Source organism: Lepisosteus platostomus, chromosome 9, assembly GCF_059453375.1.
Source record: "Lepisosteus platostomus isolate fLepPlt1 chromosome 9, fLepPlt1.hap1, whole genome shotgun sequence".
In the NCBI taxonomy this organism is placed as follows: Eukaryota; Metazoa; Chordata; class Actinopteri; order Semionotiformes; family Lepisosteidae; genus Lepisosteus; species Lepisosteus platostomus.
The window spans coordinates 65,952-93,288 of record NC_142619.1 but is presented as its reverse complement, the minus strand read 5'-3'; the positions used below and the strand labels follow the sequence as shown (position 1 = coordinate 93,288).

Here is a 27,337-nt window from a genome sequence, read left to right as displayed (position 1 = left end):
GACCCGGACTTCCGGCTACGGAAAACCCGGAGTGGATCAGCCTTTCCACCGGACCCGGACTTCCGGCTACGGAAAACCCGGAGTGGATCAGCCTTTCCACCGGACCCGGACTTCCGGCTACGGAAAACCCGGAGTGGATCAGCCTTCCACCGGATCCGGACTTCCGGCTACGGAAAACCCGGAGTGGATCGGCCTTAAACTGGATCCGGACTGCCGGCTACGGAAAACCCGGAGTGGATCGGCCTTCCACTGGATCCGGACTGCCGGCTACGGAAAACCCGGAGTGGATCAGCCTTCCACTGGATCCGGACTGCCGGCTACGGAAAACCCGGAGTGGATCAGCCTTCCACTGGATCCGGATTGCCGGCTACGGAGAACCCGGAGTGGATCAGCCTTCCACTGGATCCGGACTGCCGGCTAAGGAGAACCCGGAGTGGATCGGCCATCCACTGGATCCGGACTGTGAGCAGCTTTTGTCCAATCGGCGCTGAGATTTCAGCAGGAGGCGGGAGACAGGCTCTTGCCCAGTCACACAGCTTCAGTCCCGGGACTTTTCCGAATTCCGGCGGGCGGTGACACTTCCGAGAAATGTCCACTGGGTGGCGACAGAGATACACGAGTCCACGGAGCTGAGTCTCAAAGCGCTATCGGAAAGACTTGAAATCGGAAAGAAATACATTTGTTACATTTTAATCCCATTGAAAAGGAAGATGAAAATATCGTTTGTATTTTAAAACATTATTATACTTGCGCAGCATAATTATTAAGGGAATGGTGTGAGAGGAGACCGTGTTTGAACAGTTTAAGACGGATGTAAAGACATTTTATTTCAGAATGTCTTTCTGAAATGTGTCTGTTTCTGTGTTGTAAGAACGTTGAAGCATGGACGGGCCTTATCTGCATTTACCTTGTTGAATCTTTTTTTCCATAAAATGTACATGTATTATTGCATGTACCCTGACAATACGACTGCTACGTTACGTTTTCTTGTAGTTTTTGGTCTCATAAAAATACAAAAGACGCGAGTCGATGACGTCAAAATGGTGTCGCCCACAGGGCTTATGGGTAATGTAGTCTCTGTAGTTCACTGGGCTGCCCTGCCCATGTGTTTCGCTGATTTCATTGAACATTAGAATGAATTATATTAATACAATTTCAGCGTATTTATCGTGTCTTGTATTTCTTTGTCTCTCTTATGTGTTCCCTTGTGTGTATGTTTTCTTGTATTTCACTTGTCTGCGGCGCTGGTTAATCGACCCGGCACATAAAGCAAACCCACTGTCCTCGTGTTTCTTAGCTCCCGTCTTGTTTGCAAACTTTTCTCCTGTGTTTATTTTACTTTGTCAATAAAACGTGGTTGCCGGGGAAACGGTGCTGCAGAAGTTGTTGCGAGCTGACCTCTAGGAGGTAAACAGTCGGCTTTTGTAATCTAATCAGCGAGCAAAGCAGAAACGTTCGTCTAAAAAGCGCTGGCTGGAGTATTTTGTGGACATTATGCAGAAGAAAAGGAAGAAACGGTGAGTCGCAGGCTGTCGGTAAATATCAGCGCTGGACACCAGCCTCACACCGCTGGGCTCACTGCACCATGAGCGAGTCCGTCGGCGCCTCCTCCTGCTGGGGTGTGTTACTGCAGGAGTGAGGAGTCTCCGGTCTCCGGTCGCGTCCTGATCTGCATGTGGAGGTGAAAGGCTGAGAGACGGCGCACATGCTCTGCACATGTTCTCATGTGTCTGGTTTCCTGGAGTGCTGTCTGTGTGGAGTTTGCATGCTCTGCACATGTTCTCATGTGTCTGGTTTCCTGGAGTGCTGTCTGTGTGGAGTTTGCATGCTCTGCTCATGTTCTCAAGGGTTTCCTGCCGCTTCTGCAGTCCAGTGTTGGTGAGTCTGTCGGGTTGATTGTGTTGTGGTGTGAGTGTGCCCTAAAGGGGGTTTTAATAGTATGGGGTTTGTGTGTTCACTTGTATGCAGACCACTGGAGAGACCGGTTGTTTTTTGCCAGGCAGACTAATGGCTGCATATTCAATTCCAGCTACTGATGTTGCCAAACCAGCAAGTGGGACAGTGTTTGAAAACCCTTTCAATGAAAGGTTTGTAGAACAGTGTTGCTATTGTTCTGTTTAATTCGAGGTCACCAAGCTTATAAATGGTCTCGCAACGTTTGTCTCTTTTCAGGTTTCTCCGACCCGGAGAGTGAACAAAGAAGTGATAAGGGCCCATAACACCTAAGCTCGGCACTCTCACACTCTTCAGCCACACGAGCTTCCTCCTGGTAAAATACTGGGCAAGCCCCTTTCTGACAGGGACAGTGGAAAACCCCCTGAGGGAGATGGGCTGAGGGGAGGAATAAAACCATCTGAGCCGGAACGGAGCGCGCTCCCGATTCCCACCAGACCCGGGAGACGACACAGGCAGCACAAGGGAAGCTGCGGAGCGCGAGTTCGCGGAGGCAAGGACCGATTGACGACCACGGGAGACAGTGGCATCGGAACAGAGGTACTGTACAGAGACTTTTAATACCTGAAGGCAAGGAGCGAGAAACCGGCCCGGCTAGCCGCTCCAAACTGAGGGGAATGGAATACAGTTCGCGGGAGGATTTCTAGTGGAACCTGAACGGAGTCTGGGGAAATGGGACCGGCCTCTCGTTCACTGGGGCCATCAAAGACTTTACAGGTACGAAGAAGAATCGTTCGAGTGGCCACTCTTCGGTACTTGACAGAAAAGAGTGCCGTCCCTCTGGATTCATTATGACCCTTGGAAGGACCTTTTGTTGCTGCTGTTTTTGTTGTGTCTTTGGCTGATGGTGAATGTGGATAGAAAATAAAAAGGTCACTTATACGATACACATGCTTGTCGCTGGTCTGTGTGGGCATTGGTGGATCTGGGAGATCAACAGAACCTGTGGTAATGGAGAGGGGCCCTAGCACCCTGTTTGCATTGCTAGGTGCCGTAGTCATACATGAGGCAGGAAATAATTCTTGTTTGAGGGGTCACCTCACTGTGACACGAACGTGTTGGGAAGACGCGCCAGTTCTGACGTTAGTGCGACGGGTCTGTAGGCATTAAGGCAGGTTCTTGTGTCCTTTTTTGGAACAGGAACAATAACAGAAGATTTGAAGCAGTCTGGCACTGTGCACTGGGACAATGATTGCTTAAAAACGTCTGTAAAGATTGGAGCGAGTTGGCCAGCACAGGGCTGTAGTGTGGCTGGAGATACACAGTCAGGTCCTGCTGCCTTTTTACAGTTTTGCTTTTTGAATAGCCTTAACACATCCTGTTCTTTGCTTCACAGGGCATTCTCAAGACTTGTAAACGGCGTCAAGTCTTCGTGAGAGATTGAGTGTGAGTGGGTGTGGCACTCCAGTTGAGTGGGGGACAATAGCTCATCCCCAGGATGTGAATTATTTGGACGAGTTGCGAGACTGCCATGGACAAGGTCGTTGGAGATCCTTTGTGTTTCAGACCTGCTGTAAAATGTGTTATCTGGTAGAGAGTGATCAAGATGTATCTGAGGGGATTTTCTTTTGTAATTGGTAACAGTTTGGAGACCTTTCCAGACAGATAAACAGTCTTTGTTAGCAAACAGTTGTTCCAGCTGTGGACAGGAGGGGAAACAAAAGGTAGAGAACACTATTTTTAGAGAAATGGCCCTAAAGGAACAAAGCATAGTGTAGGATGCCACTAGCTTAAGTCTTAACAGCACTGCATGAGAGGAGACGCCAGTGTCTATTTGTTCTGAGGGGTCCTCAGAAAGGTCAAAAGGTTGCAAACAGATAGGAGACTGGTTATATGTCTGAAACTTAGCTAGAGGAACATAACATTGCTGGAATGCTGAGAGGGGAGGTTATCAGAGCCTAATGTTATTGCGAAAAATGGCAACTAGGTATAGAAGATCTGATGAATGTCTGTCCTGTGAATTGTTAAGGGTTTCATGTAATTGTGTGTCCAAGTAGTCCGGACTGCTGTGCTATGTGTTGTTTGTCTTGTGAATTTTCTGTTTTACACCTATTGTATCCATAGTGGTACGGGCCAAATCCTATTTAAAGGGTGTTGCGAGCACTGGGGTTTGTTGGGAGTGGTAAGTTAGGAGTCTGGAAATGAGAGCAAGGTGCGAGTGGATATGATAAAAAGATTGTTCCTTTATTTTGTTTCTGATACCTGGTGAAGAGACGCAGTGAGTGTTTGTGTGGCCAGCTGCGTCAACTTCAATAAAACTGGCCTTTTGGTTTGTTTGAGTGCTGACTTGCTATGGTGTATTTTTTCTCTCTCTGAACAACACGTCCTACGGCCAACACTACCCACACAGGAGGTGTGTGTGTGACAGCTCCTCAGCTGCAGCAGGAGTCCAAGTGTGCACAGATTTCTTGTTGGGGTTTGTTGTTTGAAGTTTCTGTTTGTATGTAGGAAGCAATTGTGCCATCGCGTGGTCCGAGTTATAGCACGCGACGAGAGCTCCCGAAGAGCGCCTGCCTCCTGCCCGATTCGACGTCTAAAATCATCACAGAACGAGAGGAGCCAACAGGAATGCAAAGTCTCTTCTGGTGAGGAGCCTCCGACACAGCCCCCAGTACTGGGTGTGCAGAAAGAATCCTGTTCTACAGTTGTGGTGCGAAATGGCCTCCAGTCCTTGTCAAATGCTGGGTTTCTCTGGACTGCAGTCCCCTCCGCATTTGGATGATTGTGATTGGTGTTGCTGTAGCTGTGCTGTCCTGAGACTGACTGGTGTCAAGACCAGCTGTACTCTGGGATCAGCAGGGCCTAGTGGTGGTATGAATTGTGGCCTCTGTTTCTCAGGTGTAACAAGTGTTTGATTACTCTGTTCTGTATGTTTATCAATAGTGGGTACTGGCCTAATTCAGCCCTGCACTCGCTGTTAGCTGTTTTTCTCTGCGCAAGGAGGAGTTTCTACAGAGTGTACTCCTGGTCTGTGAGGGGACCCCACACTTCACTGCCGTATAGGGCAATGGGTTGGATTACACTTTCAGATATTTGGAGCCAAATTCTTGTTGGTGGGTTGACATTGAAGAGCCTCCTTCTTATTGCGTAGAAAGCCCTGAGTGCCTTCTCCCTCAGTGCCTTCACTGCCAGGTCAAAACTCCCAGAAGAGCTGATGGTGAGACCGAGATATTTGTAGCTGGATGTGTGCTCCAATGTGTTGTTGTTCAGTGTGAATTTGTACCTGTTTCCCTGAGGTCTGGCTTTCTCCTGGAAAACCATAACTCTGGTCTTGTCCAGATTGACTGGCAGTGCCCAGGTGTGACAGTCCTGCTCCAGCAGTGCCAGGCTCTGCTGTTCTGGGTCCAGATGGGCTGGCAGTGCCCAGGTCTGACAGTCCTGCTCCAGCAGTGCCAGGCTCTGCTGTTCTGGGTCCAGATGGGCTGGCAGTGCCCAAGTCTGACAGTCCTGCCCCAGTAGTGCCAGGCTCTGCTGTTCTGGGTCCAGATGGGCTGGCAGTGCCCAGGTCTGACAGTGCTGCCCCAGCAGTGCCAGGCTCTGCTGTTCTGGGTCCAGTTGGGCTGGCAGTGCCCAGGTGTGACAGTCCTGCTCCAGCAGTGCCAGGCTCTGCTGTTCTGGGTCCAGATGGGCTGGCAGTGACCAGGTCTGACAGTGCTGCTCCAGTAGTGCCAGGCTCTGCTGTTCTGGGTCCAGATGGGCTGGCAGTGACCAGGTCTGACAGTGCTGCTCCAGTAGTGCCAGGCTCTGCTGTTCTGGGTCCAGATGGGCTGGCAGTGCCCAGGTCTGACAGTGCTGCTCCAGCAGTGCCAGGCTCTGCTGTTCTGGGTCCAGATGGGCCATCAGAGCCCAGGTGTGAATGTGATGGGATGTGTGGCGGTTTGGTAGGAAGCCAGTCTGACTCTAATGCAGGACATTGTGCTCAGTAAGGAGGGCCGGTTATCAGATATTCAAGATACGACAGAGTTCCTTCCCCAGGTTACTGTTCACACTGAAGCCCCGGTACCTGTTGGGGTCGAGTCTGTCTCCATTCTTACAGACGGGCGTGATCAGTCCTTGATTCCAGGCCTCAGGGAAACAGCCGGCCGTCAGGACGAGGTTGAGGAGTTTGAGCAGGCTTTGCTGCAGGTCTGAGCTGCAGTTGGGTCAAGCGTTGTTGACTGTGTCTTGGCTACAGGTCTTTTGTGGTCTGAGAGTTGTCTGTTTGTGTATGTGCTTATCTTCTTTAGGGTGTGCATGTAGTGTCTAACCATCTCACAGTATCTGAGGCGCAGTTCAGAGTGGTGTGGTGTTGTTTTAGTTCTGGTAGTTCTCTTCAGTTGTTTCTGCACTCTGTATCAAACCATTTGATATTGTTTCTGAGTGTGTTTCATATGAATGTAGTCATTTTGATTTTAAGGCTAGTTTCTCAAAAACATGGTTTAAATTTATGAACGATTTGTTGGTTTGATACAGAGCGTTTTGAAATGTAAGGGATCAAGTAATGGGTTTATTTGCTGCTGAAAAGAGAAGCACCCCCCTGCTGGCCCCACTAACACCTCTTCCAGCAGCAACCTTAGTTTTTCCCAGGAGGTCTCCCATCCAGGTACTGACCAGGCTCACACCTGCTTAGCTTCAGTTGGTTGCCAGTTGTGAGTTGCAGGGTGATATGGCTGCTGGCCATCTATTGGAGATGTTAGTGAGTCTGAGGATTTGTGTTAATATGACAATACTGCTACTACTATTAATAATACAGCATGGCAAGACTTCTTTCAGTCATTTCCCACCCCTTCACCTCAGTGAATCACACATGTTAAACTTCCATCTCGTGTTCCAGATCAGACATGAGCAATCCTATATTACAAATACTTACCACCAGACAATTTAACCAGACAATAATTTAAGCAATTATTAATTCAACAGAAGCAGCAGGACGAGTAAAGTGCCCCTCTGATGGCCGGTCAGTGGAATTAAACTGGAAAATTTCTTAGAAATGATAATTCTTACAATAATGTGCCAATGGCGCCGCTTGGTGGTCATTCAGCAAAATTTCACCGAAAGTTTTTTTTAATTAAAATACCGTTAGTAATGTTCGTATTAATAAGTTATTTTAATTTTAAAAATATTTAAGCATTTTCAACAGCAAAGAATACATTGCATTGCAAACAAGAGTAATGAATGAATGTATTGTACATGGATACAAAATACAAAATAAATACAATAAACCAAAAATTAAAATAACATTCAAAAGGCGCGAGTCGATGACGTCAGAAGGAAGTCGCCCACAGGGCGTATGGGTAATGTAGTTTCTGTAGTTCTCTGGCCCGCACTGCCCACGTGTTTCGGTGATTTGATTGAGCATCAGAATTAATTCTATTGTACCATTTCAGCGTGTTTATCGTGTCATGGATTTCTATGACTGTCTTATGGGTTCTCTTGTGTGTCATGTTTATTTTAGTGGGTGGCAGTGCCGTTGCCCTGAACTGTAATCATTCGTGTTACTCATCATCATTGTTACTGTGACCCTCCTGGGAGGAGGGGACCTTTGTAAGATTCCTGTCCTGGCAAGCAGCAGGTGAGAGTTTGCTGTCCGACTCAATTACACCTCCGCTACCTCATTTCACCTCTTTCACCAGCCTGTAAAGGGGGTTGTGATAATATGGGGTCTTTCTCTTTAACAACCTCAAACCGCAGGAAAGAAATGCTTCATTTATAAGATTGAAATATAACCAGAAAGTATAAAAATAGCTATTTGTGTGTATCATGTCAGAAATATTTGTTTTTATTTTAAAAGAATTTAGAAGAGAAATATGATTAATAAGGCAGTAGAATCCATTTAAACTGTCATTTTCCTGTTTAGGTTGGAAAGTTTAATTTGATCGAGTCCACTTGAGTGCCTAAGCAACTGTTTGGGTAGTTTGGCTGGTGTGGTGGTGCTCTCCAAATACCTGATCCAAACGGACAGAGAGACAAAGTGAGAAAGAAAAGGTGTAAATAACAGACGTATCATATGCAGAATACAGTAATGTGCTGTTCAGCACAGTGACCTAGAGTGAAGATGGAAATCAGTCATTCTAGTGCTCTCAACGGTTTTCCATTACAAACGGACCAGGGCTTCCTGAGACACAGGCAGTTGGAGTTATATAGAGTTAGAGGTTGTTTTCACGGCACCAGCCGACTAAAGCAGAGACCTCCTTCCACTCCAGAATTTTTTTTTTATTTGGGTGGGATCATCTGGAGTCTTGATTCCTTTCACGGAGTCAGCAGTAGATACACAGCTGTTAGCATAGGAGGAGTACAGAAGAGGTGACAGCAGTGCTGGGGACCCTGGTATCTCTTCCACTGAGGACCCTCTGGCACAACCAGAGGTGTGAAATTGAAATTGTTTGGAAGGAATGGGAAGCTAAAGGCAGAGTCACAATCTCTGATTCATGTAATCAAAACAGTAAGTTCTTTCCTCAGGCAGCTTCGTTAGAACATTTTAAATAGATGTAAAAGTGTATTTACAGACTATATCAGCCCTTATCTTTATTAACCTGGTTTAATCTTTTTTTCAGAAGTGTAAATATATTATACTATGTACCCCTGATGGTATTATTGATGTGCTATAAATATACTCTTGTTTGTATTTTATCTATTTTTATTGCTACAATAAAAAGTTAAAAAGAACTGCATTTTCGAGAAATGTCCACTGGGCGGCGACAGAGATACACGAGTCTATGGCGGCGAGTCCAATAGCGCCTCCGTACAGATCCTCGTTGTGCAGAGATTGAAAATCAATACAGATGATAACTGTGACGTTTGTGACAGCAACTCTGAAAGATAACGTAAAGAAGGAAACTAATATTGACATTACTTTTAAAGAAGTTAAATAATAGTACATTTTAAACCTATTGAAAGTAATATGAAAATATCGTTTGTATTTAAACAAATATGATACTTCCACGGTATAATAATTAACGAAATGCTGTGAGAGGAGACCCGTGTTTAAACACTTTAAAACGGATGTAAATGCGTCTGTACAGACAATTTGAAACATGTACGGACCTTATCTGCTTTTGTTTGCTATTAAACAAGATTACTTGTTTAATCTTTTTCCATAACATGTACATGTATTATCGTATGTGCCCCTGACTATACTCTGTGTTATATGTATTCTTGTTTTTATGGCATGTATTGTTGTTATAATTAAAAATAAAAAGACGCGAATCGATTACGTCAAAAGGAAGTCGCCACAGGGCTTGTGGGAAATGTAGTCTTTATAGTGCTCTGGACTGCGCTCCACACGTGTTCCGCAGATTTGATTGAGCATCAGAATTAATTATACAATGTCAGTGTATTTACCGTGTCGCGGATTTCTATGTCTGTCTTACAAGACGGACTCGGCAGGAGCTGTTTCTTGCTCTCCGGAGTGAAGCTGCTCTGGGAAGAGACGAGCAAATCTTCAGACTCTTTGTAAATGAGACATCATGACAGCTGTGCCGACCTGCTCTTTATTGACCTGTTGAACCTGTTTGTGTAAAAAGCAGGAGTCTTGTGTACCCCTGATTGTGTTATGTGCACTCTAGTGTGTTTGCAGCGCTCGTCCTGCCTGGTTTATCAACTCGAAACAGAAACAGAACCCACTGCCGTCGTGTCTGTGGGTTTCTGAGCTCTCTTGTCTTGTTTGCAAACTTTTCTCCTGTGTTTATTTTACTTTGTTAAATAAAACGTGGTTGCCGGGGCAACGGAGCTGCAGTAGTTGTTGCCGGAGCGGGTCTGACCTCCAGCAGGTCAACAGGCGGCTTTTTTAATCTAATCTGCGAGAAAAACAGAAACTTAAGAAACTTTAGTCTAAAAAGCGCTGGCTGGAGTATTCTGTGGAAGAAACGGTGACTCGCAGGCTGTGGGACAGGACTATCAGGGACACATCAGCGCTGGACACCAGCCTCACACCGCTGGGCTCACTGCACCATGAGCGAGTCCGTCGGCGCCTCCTCCTGCTGGGGTGTGTTACCTGGGCTGCTGTCTGTGTGGAGTCTGCATGCTCTGCCCCTGTTCTCATGGGTCTGGTTTCCTGGGGTGCTGTCTGTGTGGAGTCTGCATGCTCTGCCCCTGTTCTCATGGGTCTGGTTTGCTGGGGTGCTGTCTGTGTGAAGTCTGCATGTTCTGCCCCTGTTCTCATGGGTCTGGTTTCCTGGGGTGCTGTCTGTATGGAGTCTGCATGCTCTGCCCCTGTTCTCATGGGTTCAGTTTCCTGGGGTGCTGTCTGTGTGGAGTCAGTATGCTCTGCCCCTGTTCTCATGGGTCCTGTTCCTGGGGTGCTGTCTGTCTGGAGTCTGCATGCTCTGCCCCGGTTCTCATGGGTCCTGTTCCTGGGGTGCTGTCTGTGTTGAGTCTGCATGCTCTTCCCCTGTTCTCATGGGTCTGGTTCCTGGGGTGCTGTCTGTGTGGAGTCTGCATGCTCTGCCCCTGTTCTCATGGGTCTGGTTCCTGGGGTGCTGTCTGTGTGGAGTCTGCATGCTCTGCCCCGTTGTCATGGGTCTGGGTTCCTGGGGTGCTGTATGTGTGGAGTCTGCATGCTCTTCCCCTGTTTTTATGGGTTCAGTTTCCTGGGGTACTGTCTGTGTGGAGTCTGCATGCTCTGCCCCTGTTCTCATGGGTCTGGTGTCCTGGGGTGCTGTCTGTGTGGAGTCTGCATGCTCTGCCCCTGTTCTCATGGGTCTGGTTCCTGGGGTGCTGTCTGTGTGGTGTCTGCATGCTCTGCCCCTGTTCTCATGGGTCTGGTTTCCTGGGGTGCTGTCTGTGTGGATACCTGGTGAAGAGACGCAGTGAGTGTTTGTGTGGCCAGCTGCGTCAACTTCAATAAAACTGGCCTTTTGGTTTGTTTGAGTGCTGACTTGCTATGGTGTATTTTTTCTCTCTCTGAACAACACGTCCTACGGCCAACACTACCCACACAGGAGGTGTGTGCGTGACAGCTCCTCAGCTGCAGCAGGAGTCCAAGTGTGAACAGATTTCTTGTTGGGTTTTGTTGTTTGAAGTTTCTGTTTGTATGTAGGAAGCAATTGTGCCATCGCGTGGTCCGAGTTATAGCACGGGACGAGAGCTCCCGAAGAGCGCCTGCCTCCTGCCCGATTCGACGTCTAAAATCATCCCAGAACAGTGAGGAGCCTCTGACACAGCCCCCAGTACTGGGTGTGCAGAAAGAATCCTATTGTACAGTTTTGGTGTGAAATGGCCTCCAGTTCTTGTAACATGATGGGTTTCTCTGGACTGCAGTCCCAGTGCACTCCGCTTTGGATTTGCAGTGGTGTTTTCTACAATGGAAAACCCTTTGTTTGTACAGAATGGAAATGGCAGTCTGCATGTTTTAATAATATAATGTGATCATGTACTACAGCTTAAACACTGAGCCAGGTGACGTTTGATTCTAAAAGATTTCTCCATCATTTCAGCAGCGCCTTGTCTGCGGCAGACCGGCAGCTCCTCCTCCCTTCCAGCTGAGACTCTTCCCTCTCCAGAGGTGGGTTAGTGCTCTCAGGTCATCTTCTCTCACACAGCTGCGGGGCAGAAACGCTACTTCCACTGGGCAGAGAGCAGACGGGCAGTGGGAAGGGCAGCCCTGTGTTTGGGGATCAGGGCTGTCCCTGCTGAGGGATGCTTTCAGAGCCAAAGCAACTGGCTGGGTTATGAACTTTATGGTGTGATCCAAATAAGACATAAAAAGACAGAGAATGAGAAAGAAATAGTATTGCATGTATCTAATCAAAATAGTCTCTTTCAGACAAAACAAATATTGAACAAAAACTTAGTTGCAACACACTGCACTACACTTTCTTCTAGGCTGACATTACCGATAGTTTGTGCTGTCTTCCTTTCAGTCTGCAGGGTGTGCATCTTTTTCCTCAGCTTCCTACACGAGGAATCAGTTTCTCCTGCCCTGGTTTCACTCCTTTATATCTCACAATCTTCTGCAGCTCCTGGAGGCTGACGACATGTTTGCTATTTCTGAAAAATTGCTGACTGGCTCATCAGCACAATTGCTGATTCAAAATCCTTTACTCACATGTTGCCTTAGCCTCTGTATCACAGAGATGTGTGCTTTTCTGGGTTGGATAGATCGATAGTGTGCTTTTGCTCAGTTGCTCTGCTCAATGCGTGCTCTTTTAACTCCGGCTGGGTACGAGCACCTCACTCTCCACACGGCTTTCCAAGGCTCTGTCATCGTGTGTGAGGATGTTGTGTAGCTCGTGAAACAGTTCCCCCATTTGAGCCCTGGATTTACTGGGTACTTGAATACCTGAATCTTGCCGTCAGTCCTGATCACCTTGTTTGTGTTCTGCAAGGACAAGGCACCTCCCCAGCACTGAACACAAACTGATACTGGCGGGTTGATTGTGTTGTGGAAAAATGGGCTGTGGTCTGAGTTTGTGTCTTTGGGGGTGAGGTGTCCCCTGCAGCGCGAACAAACATGCAGACTCCACACAGACAGCACCCCTGGAATCAAACCCAGGGCCCCGGTGCTATGAGGCAGCGATGCTAACCACTGTGCCGCAGTGTTGCCCCCTTTGAAAATGTCTGACTTCCGTTTAATTTGAGGTCACAAGCTTATAAATGGTCTCACAACGTTTGTCTCATCTCAGGTTTCTCTGACCAGTCCCAAGGACCTGTAGTCACTGACAGCTTCTGCAGTCTGACGGTTCATTTCAGTAGGCTGGAGGGATGGCGCAATTATCCTCAAATCAGTGAGTATTGTTTTGCTCTTGTAACATGAAACATCAAAGAGAAGTCAACAGACTATTCCGTGAAACTGTTCAGACTGGCCCGTGGTGATTTTCTGGGTCCTTAAGTAAGCTGACCGGGACTGTGTCATCGACGCACTTTGTGAGAAGTCAGTCTATGTGTTTGCTCTTGTGATCATTCGTGAACGAATGTAAGAGAGTGTAAGAGAGGGAGAAGATTCGGCCCTGGAGTGATCCAGTTTTCTATTTAACAACCTCAAACTGCAGGAGAGAAATGCTTCATTTCTAAGATGGAAATATAATCAGAAAGTATAACTAGCCATTTGTGTATATCATGTCAAAAAATGTTTTATATATAAAAATAATTTAGGAGAGACATTTGCTTAATAAGGCAGTAGAATAAATGTTGTGATGCTGGTGTGATGGTGCTCTCCAACAAACTGATACAAATGGACAGAGAGACAAAGTGAGAAAGAAAATGTATACATAACAGACATATATGCAGAATACAATACAGTGCTGTAAAGTACAGTACCCTAGAGTGAAGATGGAAATCATTCATTCTGGTGCAGAAGAAGTGAATCTGCTCTCAATGGTTTTCCTTTACAAATGGAACACGTTGTGAATTCTACATAATTCACAGGAAACAAAATAAACAACTCATTCACTCCCCTGCTGTCCGTGACCCAGAGCTCAGTAATCATTTCACTACTGAAGATCATGCAGTTTTTAATGCTTTTCATTTTAACATCCTACTTGTTAATATTTCCTCTTAGATGAGAATATTCTCTTCGGCGTGTCTTTACAACTCTTCTCTTATTGCTCCTCTTGTCAGTAACCCGGTGTGAAAGCTCTCTCTGTCGGAATCAATGTCTTACCTCTCCGTCTTGTGTTTCAGGTCTCCTCTGGGTGCTGACCCTGCCGTCAGGACAGAACACATCCCGCACTGACCACACTGCTGGGTTTACTGTACGTGACAATAAAGGGCTTGAGCAACACATCTAATGTGATCTCTGCACGCTTCCCGAGGAGGGTCCAGCAACGTTCTATATAGTGCACATCATCATCGGGATGAAAAACAAAAATCCCCAGTGGGAGTCCAGTCTTTCCCTGCTACGCAAATTGCTTTTCGTTAGGTGAGGTCGCAAATTCTTATTGGAGAATGTTGTACAGTTTCTTAATGCAATAGGGCGAGTAAGACTGAAGTTCCCCCCGTGTTGGCCGATCAGTGGAACGAAACTGAAAAAAGCTCCTTGAAACTGTGATTCATACACTTATACACTGGCTCAGCATGGTGCTCACCTGCTGTCCTTGGGTGTCTGCTGAAATTTGATTTTTTTTCAGGAGCACTGTGACCCAGAGCTCAATAATCATTTCAGCTACTGAAGATCATTCAGTTTTTAATGCTTTTCATTTTAACATCCTACTTGTTAGTATTTCCTCTTAGGTGAGAATACTCTGGTACTTTTCTGGGTCTTAGTTGAGTGAGCTTTATTAGAATAATTGAACAATACTTTCACCTCCACATAACACTCATAGATTTTTCAAGGGTTAAATATGGGAGCTACATTTCTTACATGTTTCCTTTTGTAAGTTGATTCACAAAGCTTTCACCGCCTCCACTCCAATGAATCACTTTGTTTAGCAAGTGATCAGGTGGAACAGTTTAATTTCTTCCTGCAAATAATGCCTTTTCCTTTTTCATCCCATTCAAGTCTCCGTCCTAGTTAAAGTCACTGTGATGTAGAACGGCAGTGGTCCAGTTGAAAGGTTCAAGGTTTCACTGTGTTTTAGAGTGCAGATAAAGAAGATAATAGGAGAGGAAACTGGAAAAGCCGTGACTCTGTCATTCCATTCAATTCAATTTATTTTCATATAGCGCCTTTCACAACAAGGTTGCCCCAAGTCACTTAACAATGCAGGTAAATATACATTTTGTGAATACAGAACTGAAGACAATGGAGGAAAGGAACCAAAGACTCCTCAGTAAGGAGAATAAAATCCTCTAGGGGTCCAAGGTCAACTGGCTGCCCAACCCCTTTGGGCATGCTAACATTATATCATTAAAAAAAAAGAAAGAAATGAATGCGGGTATTAATCCATCCATCCATCACGTCGTCTGTATGTCAGTACCCCATGCAGGTCTCTGCAGACCAGCAGAATCCTCCTAAACGACAGCTGTATCCATGATGCCCCTCTTGGATCCATGGCACTGATGCAGCATTCAACTCACATGGTGCCCAGCCCATGACAGACAGTATTTCTCCTCTGCAGCATCCCTGCGAGGCAGGACAGGTGCCTGACCTCTGAGAGCCTTGTAAGTAAGTAGAAGGAGTTTGAAGTCCGCCCTGTACCTGAGAGGAAGCCAATGAAGAGAGAGAAGTATGGGGGTTATGTGGTCATTCTTTCTGCTCCAAGTAACAATTCTAGCTGCTGCATTCTGTAAGTATTCAAACTCTTTGCTGTGACAAATCTAACGTACTTTAGGCAGACAAAACGACCTTAAAAAGCCACATGATTTTTAAGTAGTCTGTCTGTGTGTAGTAACAGTGGTTCACATTATTTCAGAACCTATACTCCCATCTCTGTAACTTTCCTCAGTCAGCTAGTGAACATTCTGTATTTACACCACGAATGCACTACTTTGTCTCGCGCGCGGTCACACTGGCCGTCCACAGGCACGGGCAGGAGCAGGGAACACGAGGCCGCTCTGTAGTGCCCCTGTGGCTCTCCAGCAGAGGGGAGCACTTTGCTCAACAGCCCTGAGCCGAAGGACCCAGTGATAAAGCTGAAAATCTGGCAAGTCCCCCAGTCTCCCTGGGGCGCTGAAGAGGATTTCATCTGATGCTGAGGTTCCTGTAACTCAACACAAAATTGAACACGGCGTGTTATGAGTTTGTGAAGAAGTGACAGCGGAACAATGTCAAACAGGAAGTTAACCTACAGGAAAGAATGAATTGAATCTCTGATATTCAAGCACGCAGTGTGATGTCCACTGTCTATTCAAATCTACTCTGCAAGTCTTACAATTCTTTTTCATACACTGTCTCCTGGTTATTGTTTTGTGAGTGCTTGAACTGTTTCTCAGTAGAAATAAGACCGATAACTCACTGCTTCAGGATGCACACTATCGTCGATGAAACCTGTGGTGTAAGCAAGCGAAAAGAGACAGATCCTTCTAAAACACAGAGGCCATCGGGAGGGCAGAAACACTCTGCAACAGGTAGGAGCTGTGGAGCCGTGATTCCCCCGAGCCAGAGCCCTCGTCCTCCCTCGACAGCGAACTGAGCTCCAGCGACTGGAGCAGCTACCTGCCGTCGTGGGACCTCCTGCAGATTGGGAACGGGTAAGGCAATTCGACACGAGCCCACTCCTCTTCCCACTGCTTACACCCCTATAACAAATAGTTTCAGGGTATTCAAGTACAGGATAAAAATTGTGTTCCCAATTGGCTGAGGATACAACTCTCTCTCTGAGAAAGCACACAGAGGTGGACAAAGCAATTAAATGCGTTTACAAGTCATTTCCTCTGTATCTGGTCTTTCTTTACATATCAGAAAAGTGAACTGGTGGCTGTTGGAAAGTGTCTGCTCCGTACGTAATAGACATGTAAAAGATGTGATTAAATATCTTGGTATTAAGGTTTTCAAAAAGGTGATTTTGTGATTTGATGTTCTCTACCTTAGTAAAATAAAAAAAAACTTTATTCATGGTTGTTATTTGTCAAACACGGGCAGAAGGAGGCCTAAATGCTACAGGGTTTAGAGCATCTAATACCGATACCGACAGAGTATTATTTACAAAATTAAGCAAAGTAGGTGGTGTATGTTTCCCTAATTTAATCATTCAGGAACTAGCGGGTATAGACTTTTTACTTGAATGTCATTTGGATGCTGGAAACCCCCCTGAAACTTGCCAGCTTCCATGAAGAAGTTCTCCTCACGTGGTCTCTTATAGATAAACATACCTCCCATAGATACATCATCTAGAATACAGAGAAAAAATAAACCTGTGCTTTGAAAACTGGGTTTAAAATAGTATAAGCGGGGTCAACAAATTAACTGGTGTGGATGATGAAATGTAGAATCAAGCAGATTTTATGAATAGATATAATGTTTGTGATAAGTCTGATAACAATCCGTCATAACCAGAGCTACTCCTACAGAGGTATTGATGCTTTTAAGAAACTAACAGTATACCATCAGAAACTATGGAAGAATTTACAACCTTTATTAGACTACAAGGAAAACAATTTAGTTATACTTGTACTAATAAATACTTCAGATCCTTCTCGCAATCTCACAATATCTTGTCAAACTATTTTGGAGCACCTCTTTGGGGAAAGTGAGTGGAATCAAACATGACTATTGTCAAACAGATTTTGTATGAATAATAAGGTTAAGGCGTCAGTACAAAATTGTACATTGAATCGACCCGGTAAAGATACACAGTGTGCATAGATTTAAAAGTAATATAGATGATAATTGTCTTTCTCAAAGCAGCCCAGAAACCTTACGTTTGTTTTTGTTTTGTTCTGTTGTTAAAACACTCTGAACAGATCGGCAAAATGGTGTAAAGAAGGCTTCTAATTCTGACATTTCCTGTAGACAAATTGATGTTATTTTACTGCTCAATACTGCTGAACCGAATCTAAAATATAATGTATCATTGGCTTAATCATTATACTTGCTCGTTATTAGATGTATAAATAGCCTAAAGATGAGAAATAATCGAAAATTGAATAATTAGACCGTATGTCGTAGTAGCAGATTGTATTTCTCGCAACATTGTATTTGAAGCAACACCACAATCGCCATACAATCCGTCCGTTCTCATGCTCTGACTTTCAGGTTGGGCAGTGGAATGGATTCCAGGGCAAACTCGTTCTTGTTTGATTATCCGTGTGAAATGTCGCCCAATATAACAGGTAAACTCATGCACTGAAATGATGCGCTTCCAAATTAAAGCGACACGCATTTGAATAATTCAAAATACACACGAGGGAACGTCTCCAAACCATGTCTAAGTATCACAACATGAAAGCTGTGCGTACCTTATCTTTATTTGACTGTATAATGTACTCCGGTGATCTGTAACGTAGTCTTGTGTGCATCGTAAAGGATCCGGACTTCCGGCTACGGAAAACCCGGAGTGGATCAGCCTTTCCACCGGACCCGGACTTCCGGCTACGGAAAACCCGGAGTGGATCAGCCTTTCCACCGGACCCGGACTTCCGGCTACGGAAAACCCGGAGTGGATCGGCCTTAAACTGGATCCGGACTGCCGGCTACGGAAACCCCGGAGTGGATCAGCCTTCCACTGGATCCGGACTGCCGGCTACGGAAAACCCGGAGTAGATCGGCTTTCCACTGGATCCGGATTGCCGGCTACGGAGAACCCGGAGTGGATCGGCCTTCTACTGGATCCGGACTGCCGGCTAAGGAAAACCCGGAGTGGATCAACCTTCCACTGGATCCGGATTGCCGGCTACGGAGAACCCGGAGTGGATCAGCCTTCCACTGGATCCGGACTGCCGACTAAGGAGAACCCGGAGTGGATCGGCCATCCACTGGATCCGGACTGTGAGCAGCTTTTGTCCAATCGGCGCTGAGATTTCAGCAGGAGGCGGGAGACAGGCTCTTGCCCAGTCACACAGCTTCAGTCCCGGGACTTTTCCGAATTCCGGCGGGCGGTGACACTTCCGAGAAATGTCCACTGGGTGGCGACAGAGATACACGAGTCCACGGAGCTGAGTCTCAAAGCGCTATCGGAAAGACTTGAAATCGGAAAGAAATACATTTGTTACATTTTAATCCCATTGAAAAGGAAGATGAAAATATCGTTTGTATTTTAAAACATTATTATACTTGCGCAGCATAATTATTAAGGGAATGGTGTGAGAGGAGACCGTGTTTGAACAGTTTAAGACGGATGTAAAGACATTTTATTTCAGAATGTCTTTCTGAAATGTGTCTGTTTCTGTGTTGTAAGAACGTTGAAGCATGGACGGGCCTTATCTGCATTTACCTTGTTGAATCTTTTTTTCCATAAAATGTACATGTATTATTGCATGTATCCTGACAATACGACTGCTACGTTACGTTTTCTTGTAGTTTTTGGTCTCATAAAAATACAAAAGACGCGAGTCGATGACGTCAAAATGGTGTCGCCCACAGGGCTTATGGGTAATGTAGTCTCTGTAGTTCACTGGGCTGCCCTGCCCATGTGTTTCGCTGATTTCATTGAACATTAGAATGAATTATATTAATACAATTTCAGCGTATTTATCGTGTCTTGTATTTCTTTGTCTCTCTTATGTGTTCCCTTGTGTGTATGTTTTCTTGTATTTCACTTGTCTGCGGCGCTGGTTAATCGACCCGGCACATAAAGCAAACCCACTGTCCTCGTGTTTCTTAGCTCCCGTCTTGTTTGCAAACTTTTCTCCTGTGTTTATTTTACTTTGTCAATAAAACGTGGTTGCCGGGGAAACGGTGCTGCAGAAGTTGTTGCGAGCTGACCTCTAGGAGGTAAACAGTCGGCTTTTGTAATCTAATCAGCGAGCAAAGCAGAAACGTTCGTCTAAAAAGCGCTGGCTGGAGTATTTTGTGGACATTATGCAGAAGAAAAGGAAGAAACGGTGAGTCGCAGGCTGTCGGTAAATATCAGCGCTGGACACCAGCCTCACACCGCTGGGCTCACTGCACCATGAGCGAGTCCGTCGGCGCCTCCTCCTGCTGGGGTGTGTTACTGCAGGAGTGAGGAGTCTCCGGTCTCCGGTCGCGTCACGATCTGCATGTGGAGGTGAAAGGCTGAGAGACGGCGCACATGCTCTGCACATGTTCTCATGTGTCTGGTTTCCTGGAGTGCTGTCTGTGTGGAGTTTGCATGCCCTGCTCATGTTCTCAAGGGTTTCCTGACGCTTCTGCAGTCCAGTGTTGGTGAGTCTGTCAGGTTGATTGTGTTGTGGTGTGAGTGTGCCCTAAAGGGGGTTTTAATAGTATGGGGTTTGTGTGTTCACTTGTATGCAGACCACTGGAGAGACCGGTTGGTTTTTGCCAGGCAGACTAATGGCTGCATATTCAATTCCAGCTACTGATGTTGCCAAACCAGCAAGTGGGACAGTGTTTGAAAACCCTTTCAATGAAAGGTTTGTAGAACAGTGTTGCTATTGTTCTGTTTAATTCGAGGTCACCAAGCTTATAAATGGTCTCGCAACGTTTGTCTCTTTTCAGGTTTCTCCGACCCGGAGAGTGAACAAAGAAGTGATAAGGGCCCATAACACCTAAGCTCGGCACTCTCACACTCTTCAGCCACACGAGCTTCCTCCTGGTAAAATACTGGGCAAGCCCCTTTCTGACAGGGACAGAGGAAAACCCCCTGAGGGAGATGGGCTGAGGGGAGGAATAAAACCATCTGAGCCGGAACGGAGCGCGCTCCCGATTCCCACCAGACCTGGGAGACGACACAGGCAGCACAAGGGAAGCTGCGGAGCGCGAGTTCGCGGAGGCAAGGACCGATTGACGACCACGGGAGACAGTGGCATCGGAACAGAGGTACTGTACAGAGACTTTTAATACCTGAAGGCAAGGAGCGAGAAACCGGCCCGGCTAGCCGCTCCAAACTGAGGGGAATGGAATACAGTTCGCGGGAGGATTTCTAGTGGAACCTGAACGGAGTCTGGGGAAATGGGACCGGCCTCTCATTCACTGGGCCATCAAAGACTTTACAGGTACGAAGAAGAATCGTTCGAGTGGCCACTCTTCGGTACTTGACAGAAAAGACTGCCGTCAAATTATATAGAAGATCTGATGAATGTCTGTCCTGTGAATTGTTAAGGGTTTCATGTAATTGTGTGTCCAAGTAGTCCGGACTGCTGTGCTATGTGTTGTTTGTCTTGTGAATTTTCTGTTTTACACCTATTGTATCCATAGTGGTACGGGCCAAATCCTATTTAAAGGGTGTTGTGAGCACTGGGGTTTGTTGGGAGTGGTGAGTTAGGAGTCTGGAAATGAGAGCAAGGTGCGAGTGGATATGATAAAAAGATTGTTCCTTTATTTTGTTTCTGATACCTGGTGAAGAGACGCAGTGAGTGTTTGTGTGGCCAGCTGCGTCAACTTCAATAAAACTGGCCTTTTGGTTTGTTTGAGTGCTGACTTGCTATGGTGTATTTTTTCTCTCTGTGAACAACACGTCCTACGGCCAACACTACCCACACAGGAGGTGTGTGCGTGACAGCTCCTCAGCTTCAGCAGGAGTCCAAGTGTGCACAGATTTCTTGTTGGGGTTTGTTGTTTGAAGATTCTGTTTGTATGTAGGAAGCAATTGTGCCATCGCGTGGTCCGAGTTATAGCAAGCGACGAGAGCTCCCGAAGAGCGCCTGCCTCCTGCCCGATTTGACGTCTAAAATCATCACAGAACGAGAGGAGCCAACAGGAATGCAAGTCTCTTCTGGTGAGGAGCCTCCGACACAGCCCCCAGTACTGGGTGTGCAGAAAGAATCCTGTTCTACAGTTGTGGTGCGAAATGGCCTCCAGTCCTTGTCAAATGCTGGGTTTCTCTGGACTGCAGTCCCCTCCGCATTTGGATGATTGTGATTGGTGTTGCTGTAGCTGTGCTGTCCTGAGACTGACTGGTGTCAAGACCAGCTGTACTCTGGGATCAGCAGGGCCTTGTGGTGGTATGAATTGTGGCCTCTGTTTCTCAGGTGTAACAAGTGTTTGATTGTTCTGTATGTTTATCAATAGTGGGTAGTGGCCTAATTCAGCCCTGCACTCGCTGTTAGCTGTTTTTCTCTGCGCAAGGCGGATGTTTCTACAGATTGATTAGAGTTTCTACAGAGTGTACTCCTGGTCTGTGAGGGGACCCCACACTTCACTGCCGTATAGGGCAATGGGTTGGATTACACTTTCAGATATTTGGAGCCAAATTCTTGTTGGTGGGTTGATATTGAAGAGCCTCCTTCTTATTGCATAGAAAGCCCTGAGTGCCTTCTCCCTCAGTGCCTTCACTGCCAGGTCAAAACTCCCAGAAGAGCTGATGGTGAGACCGAGATATGTGTAGCTGGATGTGTGCTCCAATGTGTTGTTGTTCAGTGTGAATTTGTACCTGTTTCCCTGAGGTCTGGCTTTCTCCTGGAAAACCATAACTCTGGTCTTGTCCAGATTGACTGGCAGTGCCCAGGTGTGACAGTCCTGCTCCAGCAGTGCCAGGCTCTGCTGTTCTGGGTCCAGATGGGCTGGCAGTGCCCAGGTCTGACAGTCCTGCTCCAGCAGTGCCGGGCTCTGCTGTTCTGGGTCCAGATGGGCTGGCAGTGCCCAGGTCTGACAGTCCTGCTCCAGCAGTGCCGGGCTCTGCTGTTCTGGGTCCAGATGGACTGGCAGTGCCCAGGTGTGACAGTCCTGCTCCAGCAGTGCCAGGCTCTGCTGTTCTGGGTCCAGATGGGCTGGCAGTGCCCAGGTGTGACAGTGCTGCTCCAGCAGTGCCAGGCTCTGCTGTTCTGGGTCCAGATGGGCCATCAGAGCCCAGGTGTGAATGTGATGGGATGTGTGGCGGTTTGGTAGGAAGCCAGTCTGACTCTAATGCAGGACATTGTGCTCAGTAAGGAGGGCCGGTTATCAGATATTCAAGATACGACAGAGTTCCTTCCCCAGGTTACTGTTCACACTGAAGCTCCGGTACCTGTTGGGGTCGAGTCTGTCTCCATTCTTACAGACAGGCGTGATCAGTCCTTGATTCCAGGCCTCAGGGAAACAGCCGGCCGTCAGGACGAGGTTGAGGAGTTTGAGCAGGCTTTGCTGCAGGTCTGAGCTGCAGTTGGGTCAAGCGTTGTTGACTGTGTCTTGGCTACAGGCCTTTTGTGGTCTGAGAGTTGTCTGTTTGTGTATGTGCTTATCTTCTTTAGGGTGTGCATGTAGTGTCTAACCATCTCACAGTATCTGAGGCGCAGTTCAGAGTGGTGTGGTGTTGTTTTAGTTCTGGTAGTTCTCTTCAGTTGTTTCTGCACTCTGTATCAAACCATTTGATATTGTTTCTGAGTGTGTTTCATATGAATGTAGTCATTTTGATTTTAAGGCTAGTTTCTCAAAAACATGGTTTAAATTTATGCCCGATTTGTTGGTTTGATACAGAGCGTTTTGAAATTCAAGGGATCAAGTAATGGGTTTATTTGCTGCTGAAAAGAGAAGAAAGAAAAAAAAGAAATGAGACAATTAGCTTGTAATGAGTTTATAACAACAGTAATTAGATTCCTGCAAGCACTCTTTTCATTGTCCAACAACTGAAAGCTTTTAGGTATAAAGGAAGGGTCCTCTAATATTTGATGTGTGAGATTGTCGTTCTATTGGAGATGTTAGTGAGTCTGAGGATTTGTGTTAATATGACAATACTGCTACTACTATTAATAATACAGCATGGCAAGACTTCTTTCAGTCATTTCCCACCCCTCCACCTCAGTGAATCACACATGTTAAACTTCCATCTTGTGTTCCAGATCAGACATGAGCAATCCTATATTACAAATACTTACCACCAGACAATTTAACCAGACAATAATTTAAGCAATTATTAATTCAACAGAAGCAGCAGGACGAGTAAAGTGCCCCTCTGATGGCCGGTCAGTGGAATTAAACTGGAAAATTTCTTAGAAATGATTATTCTTACAATGATGTGCCAATGGCGCCGCTTGGTGGTCATTCAGCAAAATTTCACCGAAAGTTTTTTTTAAATTAAAATACCGCTAGTAATGTTCGTATTAATACGTTATTTTAATTTTAAAAATATTTAAGCATTTTCAACAGCAAAGAATACATTGCCTTGCAAACAAGAGTAATGAATTAATGTATTGTACATGGATACAAAATAGAAAATAAATACAATAAACCAAAAATTAAAATAACATTCAAAAGGCGCGAGTCGATGACGTCCGAAGGAAGTCGCCCACAGGGCGTATGGGTAATGTAGTTTCTGTAGTTCTCTGGCCCGCACTGCCCACGTGTTTCGGTGATTTGATTGAACATCAGAATTAATTATATCGCACCATTTCAGCGCATTTATCGTGTCATGGATTTCTATGACTGTCTTATGGGTTCTCTTGTGTGTCATGTTTATTTTAGTGGGTGGCAGTGCTGGGGCCCTGAACTGTAATCATTCGTGTTCAGTATTTGTTACTGTGACCCTCCTGGGAGGAGGGGACCTTTGTAAGATTCCTGTCCCGGCAAGCAACAGGTGAGAGTTTGCTGTCCGACTCAATTACACCTCCGCTACCTCATTTCACCTCTTTCACCAGCCTGTAAAGGGGCTTGTGATAGTATGGGGTCTTTCTCTTTAACAACCTCAAACCGCAGGAAAGAAATGCTTCATTTATAAGATTAAAATATAACCAGAAAGTATAAAAATAGCTATTTGTGTGTATCATGTCAGAAATATTTGTTTTTATTTTAAAATAATTTAGAAGAGAAATATGATTAATAAGGCAGTAGAATCCATTTAAACTGTCATTTTCCTGTTTAGGTTGGAAAGTTTAATTTGATCAAGTCCACTTGAGTGCCTAAGCAACTGTTTGGGTAGTTTGGCTGGTGTGGTGGTGCTCTCCAAATACCTGATCCAAACGGACAGAGAGACAAAGTGAGAAAGAAAAGGTGTAAATAACAGACATATCATATGCAGAATACAGTGCTGTTCAGCACAGTGACCTAGAGTGAAGATGGAAATCAGTCATTCTAGTGCTCTCAATGGTTTTCCATTACAAACGGACCAGGGCTTCCTGAGACACAGGCAGTTGGAGTTATATAGAGTTAGAGGTTGTTTTCACGGCACCAGCCGACTAAAGCAGAGACCTCCTTCCACTCCAGAATTTTTTTTTTATTTGGGTGGGATCATCTGGAGTCTTGATTCCTTTCACGGAGTCAGCAGTAGATACACAGCTGTTAGCATAGGAGGAGTACAGAAGAGGTGACAGCAGTGCTGGGGACCCTCTGGCACAACCAGAGGTGTGAAATTGAAATTGTTTGGAAGGAATGGGAAGCTAAAGGCAGAGTCACAATCTCTGATTCATGTAATCAAAACAGTAAGTTCTTTCCTCAGCCAGCTTCGTTAGAACATTTTAAATAGATGTAAAAGTGTATTTACAGACTATATCAGCCCATATCTTTATTAACCTGGTTTAATCTTTTTTTTCAGAAGTGTAAATATATTATACTATGTACCCCTGATGTTATTATTGATGTGCTATAAATATTCTCTTGTTTGTATTGTATCTATTTTTATTGCTACAATAAAAAGTTAAAAGAACTGCACTTTCGAGAAATGTCCACTGGGCGGCGATAGAGATACACGAGTCTATGGCGGCGAGTCCAATAGCGCCTCCGTACAGATCCTCGTTGTGCAGAGATTGAAAATCAATACAGATGATAACTGTGACGTTTGTGACAGCAACTCTGAAAGATGACGTAAAGAAGGAAACTAATATTGACATTACTTTTAAAGAAGTTAAATAATACTACATTTTAAACCTATTGAAAGTAATATGAAAATGTCGTTTATATTTAAAAAAATATGATACTTCCACGATATAATAATTAACGAAATGCTGTGAGAGGAGACCCATGTTTAAACACTTTAAAACGGATGTAAATGCGTCTGTACAGACAATTTGAAACATGTACGGACCTCATCTGCTTTTGTTTACTATTAAACAAGATTACTTGTTTAATCTTTTTCCGTAACATGTACATGTATTATCGTATGTACCCCTGACTATACTCTGTGTTATATGTATTCTTGTTTTTATGGCATGTATTGTTGTTATAATTAAAAATAAAAAGACGCGAATCGATTACGTCAAAAGGAAGTCGCCACAGGGCTTGTGGGAAATGTAGTCTTTATAGTGCTCTGGACTGCGCTCCACACGTGTTCCGCAGATTTGATTGAGCATCAGAATTAATTATACAATGTCAGTGTATTTACCGTGTCGCGGATTTCTATGTCTGTCTTACGAGACGGACTCGGCAGGAGCTGTTCCTTGCTCTCCGGAGTGAAGCTGCTCTGGGAAGAGACGAGCAAATCTTCAGACTCTTTGTAAATGAGACATCATGACAGCTGTGCCGACCTGCTCTTTATTGACCTGTTGAACCTGTTTGTGTAAAGAGCAGGAGTCTTGTGTACCCCTGATTGTGTTATGTGTACTCTAGTGTGTTTGCAGCGCTCGTCCTGCCTGGTTTATCAACTCGACACAGAAACAAAACCCACTGCCGTCGTGTCTGTGGGTTTCTGAGCTCTCTTGTCTTGTTTGCAAACTTTTCTCCGGTGTTTATTTTACTTTGTTAAATAAAACGTGGTTGCCGGGGCAACGGAGCTGCAGTAGTTGTTGCCGGAGCGGGTCTGACCTCCAGCAGGTCAACAGGCGGCTTTTTTAATCTAATCTGCGAGAAAAACAGAAACTTAAGAAACTTTAGTCTAAAAAGCGCTGGCTGGAGTATTCTGTGGAAGAAACGGTGACTCGCAGGCTGTGGGACAGGACTATCAGGGACACATCAGCGCTGGACACCAGCCTCACACCGCTGGGCTCACTGCACCATGAGCGAGTCCGTCGGCGCCTCCTCCTGCTGGGGTGTGTTGCTGCAGGAGTGAGGAGTCTCCGGTCTCCGGTCGCGTCATGATCTGCAAGTGGAGGTGAGAGATGGCGGCGCAGTGGGTGGCAGCGCTGGGAGCCTGGATTTAGTTGCTGATTGGGGTGCTGTCTGTGTGGAGTTTGCATGCTCTGCCTGTGTTCTCATGGGTCTGGTGTCCTGGGCTGCTGTCTGTGTGGAGTCTGTATGCTCTGCCTGTGTTCTCATGGGTCCTGTTCATGGGGTGCTGTCTGTGTGGAGTCTGCATGCTCTGCCTGTGTTCTCATGGGTCCTGTTCATGGGGTGCTGTCTGTGTGGAGTCTGCATGCTCTGCCTGGGTTCTCATGGGTCCTGTTCATGGGGTGCTGTCTGTGTGGAGTCTGCATGCTCTGCCCCGTTCTCATGGGTCTGGTTTCCTGGGGTGCTGTCTGTGTGGATACCTGGTGAAGAGACCCAGTGAGTGTTTGTGTGGCCAGCTGCGTCAACTTCAATAAAACTGGCCTTTTGGTTTGTTTGAGTGCTGACTTGCTATGGTGTATTTTTTCTCTCTGTGAACAACACGTCCTACGGCCAACACTACCCACACAGGAGGTGTGTGCGTGACAGCTCCTCAGCTGCAGCAGGAGTCCAAGTGTGCACAGATTTCTTGTTGGGGTTTGTTGTTTGAAGTTTCTGTTTGTATGAACAAACATGCAGACTCCACACAGACAGCACCCCTGGAATCAAACCCAGGGCCCCGGTGCTATGAGGCAGCGATGCTAACCACTGTGCAGCAGTGTTGCTCCCTTTGAAAATGTCTGACTTCCGTTTAATTTGAGGTCACAAGCTTATAAATGGTCTTAATATTTCCTCTTAGATGAGAATATTCTCTTCGGCGTGTCTTTACAACTCTTCTCTTATTGCTCCTCTTGTCAGTAATCCGGTGTGAATGCTCTCTCTGTCGGAATCAATGTCTTACCTCTCCGTCTTGTGTTTCAGGTCTCCTCTGGCTGCCGACCCTGTCGTCGGGACAGAACACATCCCGCACTGACCACACTGCTGGGTTTACTGTACGTGACAATAAAGAGCTTGAGCAACACA

The 27,337-nt window shown here is 45.9% G+C and overlaps 2 long non-coding RNA genes across 2 annotated transcripts; one reads left to right on the top strand and one right to left on the bottom strand.

The window, feature by feature from the left end:
- Nucleotides 1-27,337, top strand: LOC148654191 (uncharacterized). The gene is made up of 3 exons (XR_015941419.1): nucleotides 1-2,087; nucleotides 12,555-12,656; nucleotides 27,236-27,337. It is a non-coding gene; the product is annotated as an uncharacterized LOC148654191 (long non-coding RNA).
- Nucleotides 14,503-18,105, bottom strand: LOC148654192 (uncharacterized). The gene is made up of 2 exons (XR_015941417.1): nucleotides 17,707-18,105; nucleotides 14,503-15,007 (listed from the first exon to the last, which is right to left on the bottom strand). It is a non-coding gene; the product is annotated as an uncharacterized LOC148654192 (long non-coding RNA).